General features: G+C 42.0%; 1 protein-coding gene across 3 annotated transcripts in view; it reads left to right on the top strand.

Moving 5' to 3' along the window:
* The window catches only part of Dhit (regulator of G protein signaling double hit), a 190,415-nt gene that overhangs the window by 96,830 nt on the left and 69,336 nt on the right, over window positions 1–24,249 (top strand). The window lies entirely within an intron of this gene.

Raw genomic sequence — 24,249 nt, 5'->3', positions numbered from 1 at the left:
TTTTAAATTATTTTATTTTTTTAAGATAATTCTCATGCAACAAGAGAAACACTCTTTCACAACGTCTCTAAAATTTTTGAGCACCTCCACATATTTTAGGCAGCTGAGTGAACTCAGTAAAAAATCAGTGTGTTCAAGCACAATTCGACTTGCAATTCCATTGAACCAGCCATGCGTCTTCTGCCGCTTTACATGACACAGACATGCCCATTTTAGTGCATCCTCTTCATTTCCTCGAACCATGTGCTCGAACAAAGTGTTTACAACGCCTAATAAAAGGTGGAGCTCAGGTGGCGGGATTATATCGATGAGAAGTTTATCGTCATTGGTGTGAAATATAGGAGGACCAATACAATTTTTAAAATTTTGACCTCTCTTTTTTTGAGCTTTTGACCTATTCCATCCAGAATAATTTTGCACACAGCTACCAATTGATCTGTATGAACCTTCCTTCTGTACTTCTTGCAGAGCATTTATTGGTACATCACACTATGTACAGGGGTGGAAACGTTAATGCGACATTAATCCGATAAGAATATTGGCCAACTTAAGATCACATGCAATGGTCGAATCAAAATTATTAAGGGACAGTTTTGACCAAAATATTGACACTTTGGCAAAAGGGGGGAAAAAAAAAGACAAAGCTCATTCGGAATTTAACCAACCCTACAGCGTATTTTTGGCCTAGGAAGCCCCGGAGTGACTCGGTACCAAGCGCATTCGTTGTCTCGCCTGAAACGACTCACCGATCATCACCCATGATGGCACAGGTTTCTCACACCAAAACTGTGAAAAAATGGGCCCAAAAATAAAAAAAAAAACCCATTTTCCGGTCAATGAAGCTTTGGAGCGATTCTAGACCCTACGCATTCGATTCCTGGTCCAAAAATACACAGATTTTATCATGCATATACCATCATACATATACACACCCCTTCGGACTCCGGCGTTCCTCGCATCTTAGATTTGCTTGGCTTGACGTTCGACAGGCCTCAGCGACTGCTGTTCCTAGCGCCATGGGGGTGATCTTCACCTTGACAAAGCTCATGCGGCCCGTTTAGCGGTGTCCCCTAACGACCACCCCACACCAAGGACCTATGCGGCGGGCGAAATCACCCACCAACGAGTCGACCGGGATAAACACCGGAGACCCGCCCGACGGCTTCGGAGGAGAGACAGCGTCTACCACGATCGGCGAGCGCACCCGCTAACCCCTCGGCGCCGAGGACCAAGCCCGAGGCCTCGGAGATTGGGGTGCACAGGTATGATAGCGCGGTAGTTGGCCTCGGATATTGGCCTCGGCTAGTCAGCGAAGGCTAGAGTCTTCGCCCGCCAGACAGGCTCGCTCCATTTCTCGGCTCGGGTTCACGCGGGTCGTTCTGGTCGGCCCGCTTCAATACTTAGCGGTTTGAAGCCCCGAGTCGTTTGCCCCGGCAGGACAGCGACTCGCGTCACCGAGTCGCCCGCCGCCAAGCGCTCGTCTGTCAGAAGAGCACGCGCGTCATAAGGCGCGTGTCCGGAAGCAGGTTTAGATACGGACCCCCGTCTGCGATCCCGCCTCGGAGCTCAGGGCTCCTCCGGGCTAGGCCCAGGCCCGGCCGGCGGATTGACGCCGCCGGCCGGGTGAGGCGGTTCGCCGGTTGGGACCGTCCCACCAAGTGGTCCCTGCTCGGCCCCCGGTAGGCGCACCGCGAGCTGCGGCCCCCGCCTCTCGGCCAAACGACAGGCCAGAGACAGGGTCCCCCGTCGGTGTACTCCCTGTTCGGACCTATCGGCCCAAGTTCGGCTCCCTCCCGGGCCCGTGGGCCCAGAGCGAGCCGTTGGACTGTCGTACGTGGCACGCCACGCACGGTAGTTGCGCAGGACCGGGCCGCACGGCTAAGGGGTCCGCCGTTTGGCCTTCTGCCCACAGCTCGGGTAGTCGGGCGGTCTGGCAACGCGGCGACCTGGATGGGACCTCGGTGACCCGAGCCCAGGCCACCCCCCGCATCGGAGGCCAAGTTCAGAGACTGTCCCTCGCGGGCGGTATACCGAGGAGATCCCCTTGGCCCGCGAGGCGCCCCGGCGAGTGAGACGAATCCCTCGTTCGTCTCCGCCAGTAGTAGTTCGCCCCTACGCCCCCTAAAGAAGGTGGGAGGCAGTCCGCCGTCGCTCGCCGGGGGCATCGGTCGGTGTGATAAATGGGCAGACCTTCTGCCGACCCGGAGACACGAGGGGAAGCTGCCCTGTCCGCCCGTCTACCGCCCTGGGTGGCGGGTCCGACGGGTCAGACGTCGGAGTTAGCCCCGTACGGAGAGGACTGGCCGGCCCACGGCACAGACGTCCGACACGGGTTTCCGCTTGCGACCGCGAGGAGGTTCCAACTTCGCAAGCGTTCCTCGCATCTTGAATGAGCTTGTTAACCTGTTTCTAATTCTTGCATTTTCAGAAACTACATTGTCTCCTGATCACGCAGTAATTTTTTCAGATTTTTCCGAGCCGTTTTTCCCTCCGAAAACGACTTTTGAAGTTCGAAATTTTAAAATGCCGCGTTTGCCCGCGCTTTAGCGGCAATTCAATATGGCGCCGGAATTACCCCCTGGCTTCTTGCCACACATTCGACCGGGCGCCGTCAGCGGGACCTCTACGCGTTCGAACATCGAGGCTAAATCAAAACAACCAACTGGCTGTTATCAATTTCACCTTTTGACAAAGATTTCTCTAGTTTTTGGCATATTTTCTGAACTGTTATTCGTTCAACTAAAATATCTAACCCTGCTTTACAAATATCTCGACCTGCAATCTCCTTGAAACGTTGGAAAATCCCGAAATAGCTTCCAAAACTGTGTTAGTTATATGTGTGTGTCCCTATCACTTAAGTATCTAAAGGCTTGTTTTTCAGTTGAAATCGCCGTGTTTTCGGTGTTGGGAATTTGGGATTAACATTGCACACGACTTTTACAGTGTTCATGTTAGTCAAAATATACTTATAAGTGTTCTTCTAATGATACATTTTCTGCGGTTATACATAGATTCTTGCACTTGCAACCATTGGGTATGCAAACAATCTTCACATAGGACGGGCATTATGCTGCTAGAACATCTGATACCAAGCACTTACTCTACGATTTTTCCTCCTTTCTTGAGTGTTAAAGTCAGTAATCTGTATATTTGCTCATTACTTCTACTTGTATATCCACATATTCTTTCTTATGCTGTTGTGAATACTACAGTGGGCGCCGCTTATTGTGGTCAACTTGGGCCGGGCCACTTTGATCACATTAAACGGCTGATTATAAAAAGCGAAAAAAAAAAAGTGAAGTTACTCACGATGATTTTGTCCCGACTGTTGACCGTCCCTTGTTCAGCACGCCTTCGTTTTCTCTTAAGAACACCCGCACACTCACGCACTAAATTTAAAAGCCGTAATAATTTTTTTTTAAAAGCCGTAAAAATTAAAAAGTACATAGTAAAAAGATAAAAACTCATGTTTTAAAACAATCATTTAAAGAAAGAGTCAATAGTAGCTTGTTTGTATTGTCTCGTAACAAAGCATTCACGAATGATTCATACTGATACTGAACTTCGAAGTTTTCAGCCAACGATTGAACGCCGCGTCTTAAAGTGGCCAAAGCATTGCGCATTTCTCTGTTAGATGGTGGTGGTAGTGGAGGCTCTTTTTCATCGGTGTCTGAGATCTGCTCCTCCTCCTCATGTTTTTGGAGAATTTGGACGCATATATCTTCCTCAGTAGGCACTGAACAAATTTTCTCGGTTTCTTCGAGAGCAAAAAGTTCTTCAAAGTCGTCAGTTGTGGGCACAGAAGGGCGTCTATTTCAATGGGCGTTTTGCAGAAGCCAGCCTTTCTAAAGCAGTTACGAATTGTTTTTTCGCTTGTTTCATCTGCATTATAAACATCACTTGGTGCGTACTCAGACAATATTCTGGGCCACTCCTCAGTCAAAAAATTTCCCGCTGCAGTAGAGTCTGCGTCACGTGCCTCCCCGTGCGGTTTTTTTAAACTCAATGCCTTCTCTCTTCAACCAACGATTAAACCAACCATCCGTTGCGACAAAACCTTCAATTCCCAGTCTTTTAGCTAAAGACTCGGCTTTTTGGCGCATGATAGGACCGTTTACACGAGCATCTTTCTCGCGCACTTGCACAAACCACTCTTTTAATGCTTGTTCAACTTGCACATTTTTACCGTGCCGCACACGTTTACGCGCACTTCCTTCATTTTTTTCCACCGGCTTCTTCTCGATTTCATACCGATTCTTTACGAGTTTACACAAAGTAGACTGCGGTATTTGTAACTTCTGCGCAGCATCCCGCTGATTTTTATTCAAAAGTTTGTCGTAATCCTGTAGAATTTGTTTCTTTTCTGCCGTGGTTAAGTCTCTTCGACGTTTCCTTGAGTCCGCCTCCATAGCTTCAGTCAAAAAATAAAACTTTAAAAACGGCAATAAAACTTTAAAATGGGGAAACACTGAACTGTACGGACGCGATGCGAGTCTAATAACCGCGCGGAAGGCACTGATTAGGTGTGTCTGTCAACAAAAATAAGCTCTCACACCAGGTAAGTGCTGATAAGGCTCCGGATTCCCGATCACAATATGCGGCCGGCGAACACAATACGCGGCGGATTTCGTATGGAATTGGATGTTGCCGGTCCGTTCCGCGAGAAATGATTCCATTATGCGGCCGATTCTATTAACCACGTTTCTAATAAGCGGCGCCCACTGTACCTCATGACCAACTCCCTTTGAAGTCTGATAGTGGTACTTCGAGAAAATCTATAATAAACTTTAAAAAAGCCACCATTCAGGGCTCTCTAACGCGCCATAGATTTTTAAATTTGGCTTGATAGAACTCTAGAAAAGTGGGTTTTTCTAAATCCACCTCCTCTCCGCACAGGTCCAAAATTTTACAGAGCCTCATTCGCAAATGAGCCACTGTGTCTATCGCTCATGGCAAAAAAGTGGCTTAGGGGTGGTTGAAACACATGTAAGACATTTAACACATTTTTTTAAAGACATTTTCCCGTATTTTGAAGTAAACACGGCTAATCCTGCTGATTCCTTGTTGGAAACAAGGAATACTCCTTACTTGTTGTTTGACACGTATATGTTTCACACGTATTTCAATCACCTTTAAGCCAGTTTCTTGCCATAAGCGAAAGACAGGAAGGCTCACTTGCGAATTAAGCTCCGTAAAATTTTGAACCCATGCGAAGAGGAGGTGGGTTCAGAGAATCCCACGTTTTTAGAGTTCTATCAAGCCAAATTTAAAAATCTACGGCGTAATAGAGAACCAGGGACGGTAGTGACTTCTCAAAACTTATTACAGATTTTCTCTACCTACCTTCGTTTAGGAAATATCAAACAGGTAAACTTACTTTCTGGACGACTCTTATTATCCACCATTAGAAACCATATAGGTAATCGAAATTGAGAAGGGAACTTACAAAGTAGTTAGCTACTCACCTTTCATCTTCAGGATTTTTAATAACATCCATTTATTCAGAGTCAGGGCATGCATCTTCACAAAATTTATGTGTGGTTCCATGTCGAAGAATGTAACTTAAAGCTGACTTTCTGGTAAAACGCTCAGCATAGTGAGCCATTATTTACCAAAAAAAAATCAGGTTCAAAGTGAATCGAAGTCTTATGGAGGATGTGATCGATTACATAAAATATGAGTGGACGAGAAATGGAGATTAAATCACTGATGTTATATCTCGCATTGAGACAAACTATCAAAGAATGGCACACACTAGCAATGCACAATATACCTGTTGATAATTATGGAACACTGAACAGTTTAATAAGTTTACGGTCCCAGAATAGAAAATTGTCGAAGGCTATTTAGTCTTGGGTGGTTTCCTAAGAGTAAACAAGTGATACATGTAATATATTGTGGATATTTCTTTAAAGAGAGCCATTGAGGGAAGAACATTCGATTACTGATTCTATTTAGATTGCTGTAAATGAGAAGTAGGAAGTTCTCTCCAAAATATTTACTTTCCGAAACAAAGAACAAGGCTTCGCATCATGAAGTTTCGGCATGGTCAGTAACAGTGTCAGGATTTAACCGGCCAATCTGTTGTTGTTTCTGAAGTTTAACCAAAAACTACTGCAAAAACATATGCACTCAACATTTTCAAGAAGAATTATTCCCAAATTCACTTCACTACCATGGAAACTCAGTATCTCAGTGTACTGAAATGACTGAGTAAACTAGCCGAATTTTGTCAATATTTTCGGATTTTCCAACGTTCAAAGGAGATTGCACGTCGAGATATTTGTAAAGCAGGGTTAGATATTTAGTTGAACGAATAACAGTTCAGAAAATATGCCAAAAACTAGAGAAATCTTCGTCTAAAGGTGAAATTGATAACAGCCAGTTGGTTGTTTTGATTTAGTCGCGATGTTCGAACGCGTAGAGGTCCCGCTGACGGCGCCCGGTCGAATGTGTGGCAAGAAGCCAGGGGGTAATTCCGGCGCCATATTGAATTGCCGCTAAAGCGCGGGCAAACGCGGCATTTTAAAATTTCGAACTTCAAAAGTCGTTTTCGGAGGGAAAAACGGCTCGGAAAAATCTGAAAAAATTACTGCGTGATCAGGAGACAATGTAGTTTCTGAAAATGCAAGAATTAGAAACAGGTTAACAAGCTCATTGGGCAAACGCATACTGCATGTCATAAGACATTTGCGTTTGAAGAAATGCTATGAGAGGGGTCGAGAAAAGCGTTACGCCATTCTGTTTTTACGTGCCGAAGAACGGGGACCAGGGACTCCCGTTGCCAAAGCGTCACAAGGTGCCCCCCCCCCCCTGGGGGGGGGGGGGTGTTCAAAATGCCGAAAAGCTTTACATAATTTTTTAAGGACGACCCCCAGTCGCTGTATTTAAATCCAAAAGTTGATTTTTTCTAAATTATTCAATTCATATTCCCTCGAGTAGTTTTCGGATTCAACATGGGAGGCAAACTTGAAATAATTCCGCAACACGGTTATAGGTTGTAGAACGGTTGTGCACGGTCGGTTGTCCCGGGCGTGTGCCGAGCGTTTTCTAATTCGTAACTCAGGTGTTTCCCGCGATAACATAACCTCCATCGATCGAGTTCTCGCCACTCCGACGTGCCGCGGCCTTTTTCCACTGTTTACTTTTTTCCGCCGTCTTCCGTTTTCTCTTCACGCTTCAACTCGTGAAGAACCCTCGCCCCCCTCTTCAGAACAGCCTCGAGACCCCTTAGGCTTCCTGCTTACAGGCCTGCAAACATAGGTCTTGAAGTAGAAGAACACCGGCGTTTTTCCGATGGAGAAAATCCTTCTCCCGTTGAAACTATTTCAACCCAGAGGCACCCATGTTTTAACCAATGGCGCCCCCCCAACCGTTAAACAAACAGAAAATCATCAGAAGTGTAAAACGTTTCCGAAACGAAATGACGTGTACAGGCGTGAAAATATGTTGACCGGATAATCCAAGGAAGAAATCGAATTGCGTCATTCAGGTGTAATCAAACGAAGGCTGAGTTCTTCTCCTTACCACTGCTACACCGGTGCGGCATTGCAAATTTCTACGGTGACAGCCCATGAGCGCCAATTTCCGAAATCGACAGCCCAAAGGCGGAAATATTCATAGCCCATAAGCGCAAATGAAATAATTGACCAGAATTTAGATATATCGAATGGAGCGTAATTAAAGGGAGGAATAAAAGCAGAAGCGTGAAAATGGCGCAACGTTATTTACCTTTTACTCCTTGGTAGTTGAGTGCAGAAGAATACAAATTAGTGAAAAATCGATGATTGATAAAGTTCGGTTGACAAAAAGTTTCCAGGCTCTGCTTTTGATTTGTGCATGCAAAAAGCGAAACCTGGGAACTCTCCCCCCCCCCCCCTGCCTTATTTATATTATTTTTCTAAATCGGTCTGAGTTTCTTGAGGTGAGCCTTACACTTTAGAGAAAGTTTGCATCGAATATATAGAAGGAAACCATTTACAAGCGCCTGCCTTCGAATTTCATGCCAACTTTTTTCAAAAACTGAATTGTAGATAATTCATTGCTGACAAGCTCATCGTATGTTTTTAGTAAGAACATTAATTTTTGAGTTTCTTTCTTACATTTAAGAGGTGGGTTTCGGACACTTCAAATTTTAACATAAGTCTCTGCTTGTACATCTTTTAAAGTTTCAAGGAAGTAGTAAACGTGAAGGTGTGGCCCATAAAAGTTACTTTTGAAATGATGATGAAATATTTCTGCCCCATTCGTGGTTCTTTTAGAAAGGGCATTGGGAATCTCAGCCCACATTCAACACGAGCTTTCCTTCGATTATATCGATGTATTTGATCAGGCCGATGCTCCTCAAATTGACAGCCCAAAAGCGCAAATAGTCCCATTTGCGCTTTTGGGCTGTCGACTTGGAGGATTTACGCTTATGGGCTTGAACGATTTCTACGGTGATAACGTCATGGTGCTGCGGTGCTCCTTTGGTGCTAGATGCTACTGCGGAATGTTCGGTGAGTACCAAGTTGCAAAGAACATTTTGGTACTCATTGGAGCTGCACCTGTGTGGCAATGGTGAGGTAAAAAACTCAGTCCATGACGCTTATGCTTAATACCTCTCCGAGGTCTTAAAGTATACTCGGAATAATAGCGGGATAATTCATCTCCTTGGAAACGATGCTCAAACGCATTCAGCTAAATACATGTATTTGGCAGTAACTGAAACTCAGCTTCGAATAAAATAAATAATCGCTCCTCCTCAATCATTGCTCATTTAGAGCATAGGAACTTCGGCGCAGATTATTTCCGGCCTAAGAGGCTGGACGGGGACTGGAGTGTCCATCCAAGATTGGCCTAACCCCAATGCGGTATGCGATGCCTTTTTTCTTCGTCTTTGTTTTAGAAATGTGACGGGGAACCCCGTATTACATATAATAACAAAATATGAAGTAGAAAAAAAACACCAGTACCTTAGACTATCTGATCAGCAAAGAAACCACGAAAACAGCATAGGATGGACAAGAAAGAATAAGATATATTGAAGAGTTTTCAATTGTAAATAATTGGTTTTAACTGGGTTCATTGAAATTTAACTGGGACAAGAACACATCTAAAGCAACGTTTCCTTTGCGACTTTTGATTAAATCTTTTATAAAGGGTTGACCCGTGTATTTATCTAACAAGTTTCCTTTCACCCTCGTGAAAAGTTCATTAAATGCGAGAGACATGCAATAACTAAAATCTTTTGTGTTGTTCCGCTCTTCAGTTGCCTTTTTCAAATCCCGTATTTCAGGCTCAGTGATTTTATTTTCAAATTCAATTTAACCTAACCTAACTAGAGGTGATTTTATTATCCAATTTCGCGTTTTTGTCTTATCTCTTCGTTTTACGGAACTGTGGGGAACTTTTGAATATGTCGTGCTAATATAGCGATAATTCTCCTGCTGAAGTGTGAGTCTTCGAAGTCATCTATTGCAGCGCGTTCTTTAGCCGGCCACAAATTCTTCCTCATTTGAACATATTTACTTGTTTAAATCTGTCCGCTCATAAGTAAATTAGATGAAAATACCATTAACTTTTAAACCTCACACGCATCATGTTCACTGTGTTATTTGAGAGAACGGTGAAGTCAAATTCAAAGACTCCGATTCTCCTTGGCGTTGTTGTCACTATTATTGAAAACTTAATATGTCCAGCGCTATACCATTAACTTGTAAACCTCAAACTCATCATGTTCACTGTGACCTTTGAGAGGACGGTGAAGTCAAATTCAAAGACTCCGACTTTCCCTGGCGTTGTTGTTATACTATTATTGAAAACTTAATATGTCCAGCGCTAAAGAACTTAAGTAGTAATGCCCTCGGCGCGGCGTTTAAATCACACGCGGCGTTTAAATCACAGGCTGGCACAGTTGCGTTCCGGTGATACCTCCTCCCTTCAAACAAAAATTTTATACTTTGAGCATTATTTTTTCACGAATAGCCTTATCCTCATTTTCATTGATGTTTCTGACTTATTCAAGGACGTAGTGTGCCATTATTTTATCTGCTTCACTCATACAATTTTTGGTTATTCTGAATCTCATGGTTAGGTTAGGTTAGTAAGAAGATCATTGGCCGTGAATGAAAGAATGAAAATAATCATGCGGAAAAATCAAATGATAAGTCGAAATAGGTTCAAAGCACATTTCAGATTAGGAGAACCGTCGACTTTACATTATAGTCTTCGTTGCATGCCTCTCTTATAACGTGATGCAGGGTGTCTACAAGATTTTCAAAATGAAATTCCCTGAAAATTCCAGGTTTTCCATGACAAAAAATGACAAAATTCCCTGACTTTTTGGGTTTAACTATACGATGAGCTAGTTAGAAAATATTAAAAAAAACTATCCGTAGGAATGACCCTGTAAAGTCATATTCTGAATTACCATGGCGTTGGAAGGAGTTGAGTAATACTTTTGAAAGGAACGAGTTCCTTAATAATCAAAGTAAAGCTAATTCCAAGATGACATACTCAGAGCAAAATTCACCTTCAAAATTTAATTTTTAAGCTCTACTACGCTCTCTTTGTGACATATCGTCCCGTATACTTTTGAAAAATCAAACTATAGTTCACCCTGGTGGTTTCATAAATATTGGCATATTACTTAGTGCCCTGAAAATACAAGTCTCTTTTTCTTACAATATTAAACAAGAGTTGTAAATGTGCCTAACTCAGGCAGATTTTGCTCTAATCTAGAGGAAATACGAGTCTCTTCTCGATTATAGGTAAATTTGCTTGATTCGGGATTTTTTTTTTTTTTATTTATTTATTTATTTTTTTTTTTTTTTAAAAAAAGGTCAATTAATTCGATAGATTCCATTCCTTATATCAACCTATTGTTGGTATTGAGTTTGTCTTATACTCAACAAGCGATGGCTTGTTAGAATATAATCCATCAATAATATTTCTACAAGGTGGATGCAGGTGTGAACATGTTGATTCAAGAACCAGTTAAATTTCATGCAAAATGCAGTTGACATTAAATATTTCTTTACTTAGTTAAAGAAAAACTAATATTCCAGTACTTTCATTAAAATTCCCAACTTATTGAAAAAATTGATTATCCATCTGCTCAAAACTGGGGCACTCTCCTTAGAAAACCTTGGTCATGTATGTTGAAATTAGTTTCCTATAATTATTTACTGTAATTTTCTGCTGTTAGCAAATTAACTTCATTCAAGTCTATTTAGTCCATCTAGCCATTTGGCATGAATTAAGTAGATAAATTAAATAGGGCATATCGATTCGATCTTTAAAGTTGATTTGGAAGAATGGATGTAAGATCACTGAAAAGGTCAGAATAGAAAAGGAAAATAAAAGTTTATTGAAGAAATTAACTCCAGGAACAAAAATGTGTCAAAACACACATTAGCGAACCTAGCGGCCGTGTTGCAAACTGGTTGAACAGAGCAGTTTACATTATCGACCACGCGAGCGCCGAGCGCGCTACTCGGCCAATTCGGCAGTGACGAGCAAAAATAGCCGCGAAATGTTCGAATCGCGAAAATTCCCTGACTTTCACCGGTTTTTGATCGAATTCCCTGACTTTTCCCGGTTTTCCAGACAGTGATCAAATCCCTGATTTTTCCCGGTTTTCCAGACCTGCAGACACCCTACATGCGTTTACAAAAGCAAGCTCTAGTGATCAAATTTAACTTCATCACTTCCGAAAAATAGAGTTTCCAACTCTCATTTTCAAGAGGTAAAACTAGTTACGTCGCCTCAAGTTAAATCCTTACACTCATACCCTCAAATACTGAGCAAAAGTAACAGAATACCATATCTTCATTTCCGAATAGCACTATCCTCGAGACAGTCGTCTCACGCAAAAGTCAATGCTCTGAATCCTGCAGCAATCGGCCGTTCGAAGCGGGAGTTTAAACTGAGCGCATAATATTTATTCATAGGTGGAGCGGCGATTTCTCAGAAGACAACTTTCGGCAAAGCCTGGAAACGGGAAACGTCTCGGTGAACGTACGAGTGGGGGACAGGCTTTGATCCACTTTGATGGGGTTGCCGGGGCCCACTCGTAAACAGAGCTTCAGCGATTTTCGAGTGTTTACGTGCGAGTTTCAAACGCCGCCGCGTCCGTGTCGGTCTGCCCAACGCGAGAAAACAAGCGGACCCAGACATCATCTCGCCTCTTTTTGTTCCCTTTGCACGCGAGGACAATCGTGGCATTTGACCGTGTCTTGGGTTCTGATGACCTTTTCCCTTACACGATCGTTCTTTTGATCCTCTCTTTCATTTGTTTTTCGTTTCTGCGGGCGGTTTGAAAAACCGGGAAAGTCAGGAAATTTGTCGAAAAAGTCAGGGAATTTCTGACAAATACAAACTCGCTGAAAACATATAGCATTGACCTTTCTGCTGTTTCCTGTTTATGGTTTTTTTAAGCCTTGTCATATTTTAACCAGTTACTGTATGCCTTTTTCTAGAGATGGACCTTTAAACGAGGAAATTTTGTCAAAGTTTGTCGGAAGTCAGCGTGTTTTAATAAATACATGAAAAAAAGAAGAAAAAACCCGGAAATTCTGTTCGATGGTCAGGAATAGTTTTCTTCCTAGCTTTCCTTCGTTGCTGTCATTTGCTGTCCCTTCTCCAAAATCGCTGTCATTTGTGCAGTCAGGAATTACGATGAGTTTATCTGCCTCCGAGTCCATCTCATTCTTCTTCTTTGTTTTAGTGAATTTGCACCTCAATGAGGAGATCAGAGGTTGTGAGGAGAGCTTGCAGTAAGTCTTTGTTGCACACTATGCGATTAAATTTGCGCGTCTTGTCAGTCCGAATTTTTTACGGGCCTTTCCTGTCTCCTCTGACAGTTAGCCAATGCGCAAAAGTGCCCTGTGGATAATGAGCGAACTGTGGACCAGGACTCCAGAAGTTTATGCACAGTTGGTTATATGTTTGATTTCTAGTTTCGTTTTTAACGATAAACTATTAACTATTAAATGATAAAATGCCTTTTCAACGTATGAGGAATATGACCAAAAAAAAACTTAATTTTCTATTTTGTCCGAAATTGTCATTTACGAAAGATTCGAAAGTTGTTTTTAAAATTTGGAATGTATCCTGTGGTTCGATTTCATTTCCGATTAGGTTCCATTGGACGTCTACATAAATTTCAACGGACCGAACATCGGGTATTACTTCAAAAAGATGTGGATACTTTTCTTCAAAGTAATCCGTCTTTGCAGCAATCAATTTGAAATATTCATCCGGATGGGACTATAACCAAAAAGTTTGGCTTCCTTTACAGTCGTATTGCCTAGCCACTAAGACAGAATTTTCATTCTTAACGATGTGTGGGATGGCATCCGACAGATGTTTGAATCTTTCCTACCTGAAACATAATGTACTCCATTTGTACAATTCAACAGACTTACCAAAACAATAATAACAACAACAACAACAACAGCAACAACAATAACAACAACAACAACAACAATAATAATAATTATGAGTTCGAACCTCCCCAGGTGAAAGAAAATGATATATGCTGTCCTCTACTGGAACAGGAAGATGGTGAGGTATGTTCTTATAAGGTGTTCGTTTGCATACGTATATGTCTATGTACATATACTAGTTTTTAGGTCTTCTGTACACTTTTTTTGTTGATGAATCGTATTTTAATACTTTCTTGCCAAAAAGACAGCGCAACAATATCTCTATAGTCTCTCTTTATAACGGTCTGTGCAACTTGTTTGTTCGAATTTGGGTCTTTGTATTTTTCCCGGTCCTTCGAGAAACGTTCCAATTGCGTTTACTGCACTACTGTGCACTGGAAAAAAAAGTAGCTTGAAAGAAATCAAAATCAGCTTGAAGCAAGCTGGAAAAAATCTTAAATTTGCCGCCAAGAAACGTATAGCTTGAAATAAGCATGGCCGTGCTGCTTGAAATTAGCTACCCGGCCGAATCTTAATTATTTTTCGTTTAATGCTCGGATCCAATAATAAAAACTGAAAGTTTTATTCATTTTTCATAAAATTCCGTAACGTAGGGATAGAAGGTTACTGATTCTTCGACATGGATCATGTTGAAGTCGTCTTGCGTTGCCGCGGATTTTGTTCTCGGTTTGCAGCACTTTGTTAAAATGCGCGGCTTTTGGAGATCTCCTGGAATGCCTTGAGAATGTAGGAATGCATACCTTAATACCCGTGTCGAAAATGAAGGCGGAGTGGTTACAATCCAATGGAAATTTAACTCAAGAAGTTGGCTGCAAACTTAATTTAAATCTAATTTTTTCAGCTATTTCCAAGATTCGTGTCCATGCTTGAAACCAGGATCTTGAATCGAGTATACATTATCTTGAATCAAGAAACAACTTCTTAGAATTAGCAGCCATGGTGGCTTGATGTAAGACTCAGGCAAGGTTTGACTCAAGATTTTGTGCTGCTTAAATCAAGCTAGCAGGCTGATCCAAGCTATAAGGTAGCTGCAATTAAGAATCTCGAATCTTGAATTTAGCAATAAATTGCTTGTTTTAAGATAAAAATTCTTGAATCAAGCTGATTTTTTCTCAAGATTCCGAGACGGCTTGACCGTAGCATACTTTTTTTTCCAGTGTAGTTTCTTAGAAATTATCTACACAAGAGTTTCCAAAGAGTATAATTTTCTCAGTAAATGTCTTCGTCGTAATAATATTGCGGTAGCGGATTCCCCTCCGCATCTCCGACTGCCCTACCAAGGTTCATATTGAAACGATTCATTTATTCTGAAAAGTGAAGAAATTTAAAATTTTTTATCTTGGTTGCTTTTTTTCTTTTACTGTGCCCGAGAAGTCTTGCCCAGCTTCTTCTAATCTTTGCGCTACTGCCGACAATTTGTCGCTTCTTTTTTCAAAAAAATCTCCTGGATGCTTGCTGATCTGCGAGGAAATTTCTCCGTTATGACCCACTTACCCAATTTCGGATTTGATGGCAAGTCGGTCATGGAATAAAGCGAGGCGAATAAGCACGCAGCACCCCTAATGCCTTTGTGCACACCCCTTTTTACCGACGCCTCGACCCTTTATGCAAGCTCATCTTTTATTTTTTAACCCCGCGGCGTCTATTCACATGCCGACCGGTCGAGACAATGAACACGAACCAATTAATTTACGCCTGTATAGGGAACCAAGGGGCTAGATTGTGGAGCGGTATTTTTTCTTTTACGAAGAAATGAGATCCCTAGCTCCTTCACAATTTGTATCGAGGAACGATCGGACGATGCAAAAATATCGGATTGTAAATCCTTAAACTCGCGTATGAAAATTCCGGGAGAACGCAATCCAAATCGCATTTTAAGAGGATATGACCTAAGAATTCTACGCTCTGAAATTTATCAGCCCCTTGCCCTTGATTATCAAGGCCTTAATTGATTTTTTTAAGATGGAATATTTCATTATTTTATGTTGGGAGGAGTTTGCCAAATGACCCAACAGTCATGCGCCAACGTGTAGGGCCAGACTTTCATGTAGAAGTGCTCTATTAGGGATACTTTCCTTTGAGGTTAAAAGCCCCATAATATGTAGCTTTATTTGTTGTTTTGTGCACATGGCGTTTACAAATGCGTCAAACTTTCAAAACAATAAACAAGAATAAATATATAAATAACGATAATGATTTCAACCTGTCCTGGTTATGAAGTCGTTGATGGAATAGGGACATTGCTCAAGTAGATATTGCCTGACCAGGGCATTGTGGCTTCGGGGCCATCTACCCTACTTGTTTGGTCCACGGGTATCAATATACCTTTCTTAACTAATTTGCCCTCTAGTGTTCACCATATTGCGAACGGTCTTATTAGAAACAATATCGAGAAAGTACGCATCATGTATAGAGATCAATCAGTGTAAATTGGATAATTAGTGAAATCGTCTTGTTTGGGGGGGGGGGGGGGGGAGAAATTAATGAATTGTGCCTAGCTTAGGGTGTTGCGAAAATGACTTTTTTTCGCGCATGGCATTCGCAATCCTTGGAAAGTATATAATAGGTGCGCAAAAGAGCCTACAAAAAGTTTCAGCGTCTTTCGATCATCCTAACCACTACCACTTTTCGGTCAAAATTTCGGATCTTCGACGAAAAATCGATTGCAAGGAAACCCGCAACACATCTCTTGAGTGCGGTTCCGGGGGTGAGGGGGGGGGGAATTTAAACAGTTTCGGGTAGATTCGACTCTTAAGTGCAGGTACATTCTACGTTGTATTGTCCTCCTGCTGATTAAAATTAGGGTATATCCATCTTACAATGCCGTAGTAAAATCCTATTAATTTTTAGCAAAGGTGTTTTTGAGCAGCTCCTCGATCAGACAATCTGCAGAGGGTATGCGTCTGATTTTCATCATTTTTTCACTGAAAATAATTCGCGGTGAGTATATCACGAGGAGGTATCGGCATAGCAAAATACACCCCCACCCCCCACCCAACCTTCGATGAGAGCAGTCCTAAGCCATTTCAACAACATTGAAATCTACTATGGTCTCACAATGCGCATTTTTCAAGTTCTCCTCAACGTAGTTAATTGTTCGCTAAATGTTTGATGCGACTGATTTCATTGAATTCAGAGTCGCATCCTTCTTACATATCATCGTAATTTAAAGGACTGTGCAATTGCCTGTACTCACTGGAAAAAAAGTAGCTTGGATCTAGAATCCAAACTCTTAAAAACATTGACAAGATAAAATACTATTGGTTCAATCGGACTTTTGATTAGATCAAGAACTAAGCCTCTTAATTTAAGCGGATTTCTTTTTGATTCACGCAAAAATCCGATTGAAACCAGAGTATTTTTCTTGTCATCGTTTTCAAGAGTCTGGATTCTAGATCCAAGCGACTTTTTTTCCAGTGTTCGTTTCCCCTTTTGGCGGGAAATCTGTTTGGAGGTAGTTGGCTACAATCCCGTTCTGCCGGGATAACAATAGCTCGCCCAATCAGGAAGGAAGCTGCTTTAAAGGCGTGTATCTCATTCGGATCATTGGACATTGGCACCAAAGGTCAAGGATTGAGCAAACGTTAAAGAAATAATGCATTTTGATTTGACACGCCAAGGTTATAGAAATGATGAGCACAAATGGTGATGCTAATATATTCGATTTACAAAACAACAAATTGGAGCCATGAATTTCACACGAGGAGATTATAAACGGTTATCATAGGAGTTAAAGTCGGTATTTCCGGGCTGTTGGCTATGAAAAATAGCCCGCCGGCCGCTCGAAGGGTCTCAGGGGAGAATTTCCCCGAGTCCGCACAAATTGCGGAGAGACCAGCTTTTACGAAGCGTTACAAAGTTCCTAAAAGGCGAGAGCCTGTAAAATATTGCTGTTCGAGGAAAGGAGAATCCACAACGACTTGGATTAAAAATGCCCCTCGACGCTCTCTTCCGGAATTTTATATTTTCAACACAGATGCGTGTTGCGATTGTTTGATTTTATAGTTAAGAATGTACATCAATACTGATACTCCGGTAAAAGTTTTGTTCCAGGCTGAACATTCCAAGTACTGAATGTTTCAAAATAAATATCCTCTACTGGAACTCTAAGACCAGGCTCAAGCAAAAAACGAGTATCACCCCGTTTTTGCCATGGGTATATATAAATCAACCCGTGTGTCTTTGTCATTAGGGATTTGCTGGAAAGCATTTTGCATTTTGCACCAGCGATGCCTTGAAAATAGTTTTGATCGTGTGCATTTTGCACCAGCGATGCCTTGAAAATAGTTTTGATCGTGTCTTGAAGAGTAAAACTGGAGAATAATCTCAAAAGCTTGCAGGTACCATCAGAAGCTTAGTCAATTTAATTTAGCGAAGTGACCTATGACGGTCGGAGAGATCCGGTTGGTCGATGCATGTCCTAACCAAGGAAGCCATGTGAATCAACAGATCTGTTGATTCGCGCAGCTTCCTTAGCTGGTTTTACGTGTATTATATTTGTACATTTTCAGCTGATAAACAGGAGTTCCCACTTTCTCTTCAATTTTAACGAGCCGGTTTTCAGACAACGCTGATTTTTCCCCCTTGTGACATTTTTCATTCCCTAATGTAAAATTTGCATAAGTAAGGCAGTTATAGCAAAATGTGCAAAAATTAATGCTGATTGAATTCAAAAATGTCGAAAAAACACAACCATACAATTACAATTGTTTCCTTCAGATTGAAGATTTCGTTTACAAGAGGATCTCACTGTTCTCGTAGATCAATATTCGGGTCGTGTTCATCAGACTTAGGTTGCGGAGAGAAAATAGTGCCTCAGAGATTGGTTGCAACAATCCTGTCGGTGATAATTTCCAATAACAGAAATGAACCAAACATCTCGGAAAACTCAAAGAAGTTTTATTCTTTTTTCCATAATATGCTTTAAAAATATTCGGTCGTTTGGTAGAAAATATCCCTCCCGCAGACCTAATCTAGAGTTGTCTCGAACCATTGCACTAATCCTACTCGTTCTTCGTCATTAAACTACCAGTTTCGTTCAATTGAGATCAGTCGAACGACTCCAAAGGAAACTGAATTTCGAATTTTCGAAAATTCAGAAAACTGAATTTTCGGGTGGGGTATATGGAATCGCCCTTTAAATCCACGACGGCCGCTAAATCCGCAGCGGGTATAACTACCTTCAATTGAGGGCATAGGCAAAATGCGCTCCAAGAAGTTCGAATAGTGGTATCGCAGGGATAGACACACTTTGAAGCCGCTCAATGAAGGGGCAAGGTACTATAATAAGCTCAACAACCTTGAAATATATCAAGCACGGTACTTTTGGAGCTGAAACAGCATACGCAACTATTGGCAATTGGCAACTACTGGTGCGCCCAAAGATTTTTCACATTGACAACATTAAATTTTTGAAAGAAATATCGTTATAACTTGAGAGAGCACTCTCAAAATGTGGTAGTCTCGTTTAGATTCTTAGTAATGCGACCTTAAATAAGATTTGGGCGTCATCGCTCTTACCGGTATCAGATTCGCTTCGGAACAAAATTTGGGAGGGGGGCGGGGTTGATGGAATCGCCCCCTCCTAAATCCACGACGGTCGCTAAATCCGCACTGGGTATGATTACATTCAATTGAGGATATAGGCATTATGTGGTAGTCTCGTTTAGATTCTTGGTAATGCGACCTTAAATAAGATTTGGGCGTCATCGCTCTTACCAGTAACACATTTTCTTTGGATCAAAATTTGAGGAAGGGGGACGATCGGATCGTCCAGTCTCGGGCGGCGAAATCCACGACGGCCGCAAAATCCGCGGCGGGTAATTTGAGCACGTGTCATAAATCTGTGGGGGCCGCGGGGGGGGGGGGGGGGGGGACGGCGGAGGGTTCCGACTCGGGGAGCCAGAGGGCGCTGGCGACGGCGGGCGCGGGCTCGAGTGGCGAACATTGATTTCGAATCCGCGGCGGCCGGAGTCGGGGGCGAGCGAGCTGCGAGTGCCACTTCCTCGTCGCGCCGAGCCGAGCCGCGTTGCGTGAGCGCGTCGCGATCGCGCTTTTTCGGCAAACGGACCGGGCGCCGCGCCGTCGCCGTGGCGGCCATCGATCCAGCACTCGCCCCGAGTGGCTGGAGTCGCTCTCCGTGGAGAGGGTTGCACGGAGAAAAATTGTAGGGGCTACTCTGCCGAGGTACCGAAAAGAGTACCAACCGGACTACATTTTGCAATCAGGAACTTCAGTTTCTGGCTCAGCTTTCGAATCGAAAGAAATTGGGTTACAAAGGATAAAAACCAATCAGAAAGCCTGAGGCGTTTTGGGGTAGTTTCGACCTCCTCCTCGACTAGAAAGCAAAAAATTTATAAATTTATTAAAACCAAGACCCCTAGACCCCACTTCGTGCTGACAGATGTAGAGAGGTTTTCTTTTTCGTGATATTGAGAAGAGAGGTTATCACCTACCACCTACCTTTTCCCGATAGCGAAAGGAAGAGAGGTTGTCATCGCGGTTCTTTTTGTTATCACAAATGGGGGTCTAAGGGTCTTGATTTTTATAATTTAACATATTTTTTGTTTTCTGGTTGAGGAGGGGATTGAAATCACCCCGAAAAGTCCCAGGTTTTTTGTATGTTTTTAGCCGTTGTTATCCAATTCCTCGTGTTTTTAGTTGAATTACTCGAGCTGTTTTTGTGTCATTTTGTTTTCTGGCTCAGTTTATAAACAACGTGTTCGCCATCAGCTTCCCTTTGCACATAAATGTTTTTGCCGATGAGCCAGAAATTGTAGCTCCTAATTTTGAAGATGAACTTTATAAAATCGTTAAAATTATCTAAAAGTAACATACTAAGATGCAATTTTTGTGACATTCTATTATTCTAAAGGTATTTTTGAGCTCGATGCTCACCATCAGTAGAATAGGTGACAAATGTGGAAGGACATGGCTCTACATATTGAAAGGAGTGCTGTTTACATGCATTACAATACAGATTACAAAGGCGTCAAAGATTACAAGTACTAATATGCTTGGCCAATTACAAAGTAATACGAGAAATAAATGACAAAAAGTGAAATCAATCTAGTCATCGAATAATGATAGATGTCCTGTAAACCAGAGGTTAAAATAAAGTCCAATTGAGATAAGTTCAAGAAGACTCTTTACGTAGCATCTTAAAAAGGGCCGTGTGCGTAAACCTGGAGTGAAATTAAACGGTTTAACTTTGGTGCTCGACCTTTGCAAGGTGTTGTAATGATTTGGCGCTACAAATACATAGCTAATTACACAGCAAACATTTACAGCTAATTTTGGTCAACTTTAAGATATGTTGGCACCCACTTTCAACTTCATCAAAATTATAGAAACTTTTCTTCCGCAGTTTTGAGTTTTTGTAGTGGCAAATCATTGCACATCCTTGCAAGAAGCTATTTTCAAAGTTTTAACCGCGAAATTTCACTTAAGGTTGACAATATTTTTCCTTTTTATAATTCTATGTCGAAGATATCCTCGAACCTCACTCAATCGATGAACCATATACAGATTCCCACGGAAAAGCACCGTTTAAGGGAAGAACAAGAATAAGAATATTAGCAGTATCCGAGTGGAAAATGTTATTAAATAAAAATGTCCCCGCTCCTCGTAAAAGTAACGCCGCCTATCAATTACAAGATTTTCAGAAATCGTTTGGATGATTCAAAATTAATCAAATTTATCTCAATTTTTCAAAAGAAAAGGGGCTTTTACATTTTCATATTCGGCAAGGAAGACACCAGTAAGTGCCATTTTCACATCCTCTCATGGTTGCATCTTAGACACTGAATATAAACACATTTGGAGCCTAGAAATTAGCGTAAAAAGGCACCATTTGCCCAGCGAATGCTTGAAAAATTACATGGATATAGGCAAAATGCGCTCCAGGAAGTTCGAATAGTGGTATCACAGGAATGTACACAATTTAAGGCTTCTGAAGGAAGGGGCTTTAGATTAGATTTAGAGATTTTTTATTTTGTTACGTATATGTAGATATGCCTCTTAAGTGCTCTTAGATAAGAACAGTATTGCTGAAGAAATCAACTTTTAGCTCATCCAAAGAGCGTTTCATCTCGCATTGATTCCCCTATTCAAATAGGCGTGAGGGTGCTTGTAGCAATGAACAAAATAATTTGGTGCCTTCTACGCAATTTGCCGTCCGTATGTTTAATTACTCTGTTATGTTGAAGGTTTGTCCTCATGCTCTTTCGTGTTTAATGAACCAACCGTGTACGTTTTGGACCTTAGAGATTTCACTTACTTTTAAAGTACCCGCAAGGGTCCTATTCATTGTGTCTCAAGGAGGTTTCAACCATCAGCCAGGATGAGCGAAAACTTCGCTCCAAAATGCTTCTTCTCAAAGTACCGATGGTACGATACAGATTAAAAAACATCCCCATGTGTGAGCTTCGAGCTTTGAAATATAATCTTTAAGCACCCGCAAGAGTCGTCAATAGACTCCTAGCTGTGTTTCAAGGAGGTATCACCTATCGGCCAGGATGAGCGAACGTTCGGCAAATCACGCCAAAAATTTTTCTTCTCAGGCTACCGATGGTACGAAACAGAATGAAATACTGGGGAAAAAAAGTCTCTTGGTAAAATTCGACAGGAAAAATTACTCTCGATTCAATCGGCTTTTCCCTTGAACCGAGAGCCCAGAATCCTGATTTCAGCGGATTTCGTTATCGTTCAAGCAAAATTTCTGATTGAATCAAGAGCATTTTTTCTCGTCGGATTTTTTAAGAGTCCGGACACCGGATCCAAGAGACTTTTTTCCCCGGTGAAATTAAAACAGGTCAAAATGGGTCAACCCTTACACCGAAGCCGTTTTAAAAAAAAAATCCCCCGACGAGTTGGCAGGTCGGCACGCGTAGTTGAGCTGTCAAAAAAGTAGGTTCCTCCGATGGATCGAGCGGTTGCGACCGGTTCGAGGGACCGGAGTTCGATTCTTGCGGCGGGAAAAGCGGGGCGCGAATCGGAAACGGGGCTAGTCGAGTGGGTGAACTTGGAGGCGGAAAGGAGGTCATTTACTCGCTTGATCCCTCGCTCCTGGACAGCGTCGCCAGGTCGCCCGGAGAACCGCCGCTTTCCCGCGCGGGGCGCTGCGCGTTTCCCCGCACGACCTGGCAACCCCGCCCGTGGAGCCCCCTCGAGCCTCAAGGTCTGCTTTGGATGCGGCACCAGCGTGAATTTATCAAAAACGTGCCCCGAATCGGGATGGGATTAAGTCTTTCCCCGCTTCATATCCCGCGGAATCCGGGCGGGGGCAAGAAAAGTAACGGGATATCGAGTGATTGAAAAGAAGTTTTTAACGCGGCAGGTCATTGAGATTTCCAGGCCCCGCTAATGCGCCCTAACGGGCTTCCGATCCAAAGTTCCCCGGCTAAAGAACCACTTCTCACTGATATATTGTATTAACCGCATCTTTGTTCTGCCGCCCCGCTGCCGGGGCTTTCAGCTGTTTCTCACCGAGCGTTATCTTCGCGTCGGGAATATTTGTGAAAATTCCGTAACGCAAGGCCTACCTTTTCTTAAGTTGGCGGAAATTTCGTCTTTAAGAAGCGCTTTACGTACATTTCTTAATAGTAATTTTAAATTCATGTGGGTAGTCATTTTTTTTAAAAAAATTTTCTGACAACGCATCACAGAGAATAAAACCTCGTGCGTGGGACCCGAAGTTTAGGCCATACGGATCTCTGAAGTTTTCGGATTGAGCATCTGAACACTTTAGGTCTAGCTTTCGAGGTTCGGATCACACATCTGAAACTTCAGTTCTTACATCTAAAGTACTTCAGATGTGAGAACCGAAGTTTCTCGGATGTGAAAACCGAAGCACTTCAGATGTAAGAACTGAAGTTTCAGATGTGTGATCCAAACCTCAGCAGCTGGACCTTAAGCGTTCGGATGCTCAATCCGAAAACTTCAGAGATCCATATGACCCAAGCTTTGGGACCCACGCACGAAGTTTTTTTCTCTGTGCATTATAAAGTTTTACAAGATTGCTTTTGACACATCTTTTAATTACCTTACCTTCTATTTTTATGTTATTCGTATTTCTATTTTTTAAAGAAATAAATTAGTAGGAGTAAAGGCCCTTCAAGGTAATCTCGACATATTGTTGGTAGATCATGCACGAATAAATGTAAGTATATAAAATAACATAAGGAAGTAATTAAAATTAACTCGATTAAATCATAACTCGGAAATGATAAATTAAGCGATTGGAATTTTTAAAATTGGTGAAGGAATGCAAAAAGGGTATAAACAGGTTACAATTTTGAGTTCAGATGTTAATTGATAAGAAGAAAAATAAAATAGGAGGCAGCATATCTGATAAAATGTAATTATGTACCCACAAAGAATACCGTCATAACCACAATAATCTTCGTTAATTTTAGACGGCACTATAATCAGAATCAGCCGGAACTTTTCACGTTGCCTATATTGTCTCTCATGTTTTACTTATCAAATAGAGAACGGAAGACTTAACGCCTTGAAACTTTATGCATTTCCCTATGATCATGACAGATACTATTAAAACTACTCGGCATAGTGTTGCTAAGTTTTTCTGTTGGAAAACATTAACCATGCGAGACGAAATTAGGCAATTTCTTATATAGTTGGGCAGACTATACTCAGATTTGTCTCCTGGGTGAGTTATTGAGATTGACATTCAATAGATAAAGGAACAACAGAAGATGATCTATGATTGGAAGTGGTTGGTGAAGAAAGGAGGCAAGTAATATACAAGCAAATAGCAAGCCACGAGAGACCCTATGGTTAGTCCATCATTTTCCCCCGT

This window comes from Bemisia tabaci, chromosome 6 (genome assembly GCF_918797505.1).
Source record: "Bemisia tabaci chromosome 6, PGI_BMITA_v3".
Taxonomy (NCBI): domain Eukaryota; kingdom Metazoa; phylum Arthropoda; class Insecta; order Hemiptera; family Aleyrodidae; genus Bemisia; species Bemisia tabaci.
This window is presented reverse-complemented; position numbering and strand designations above follow the sequence as displayed.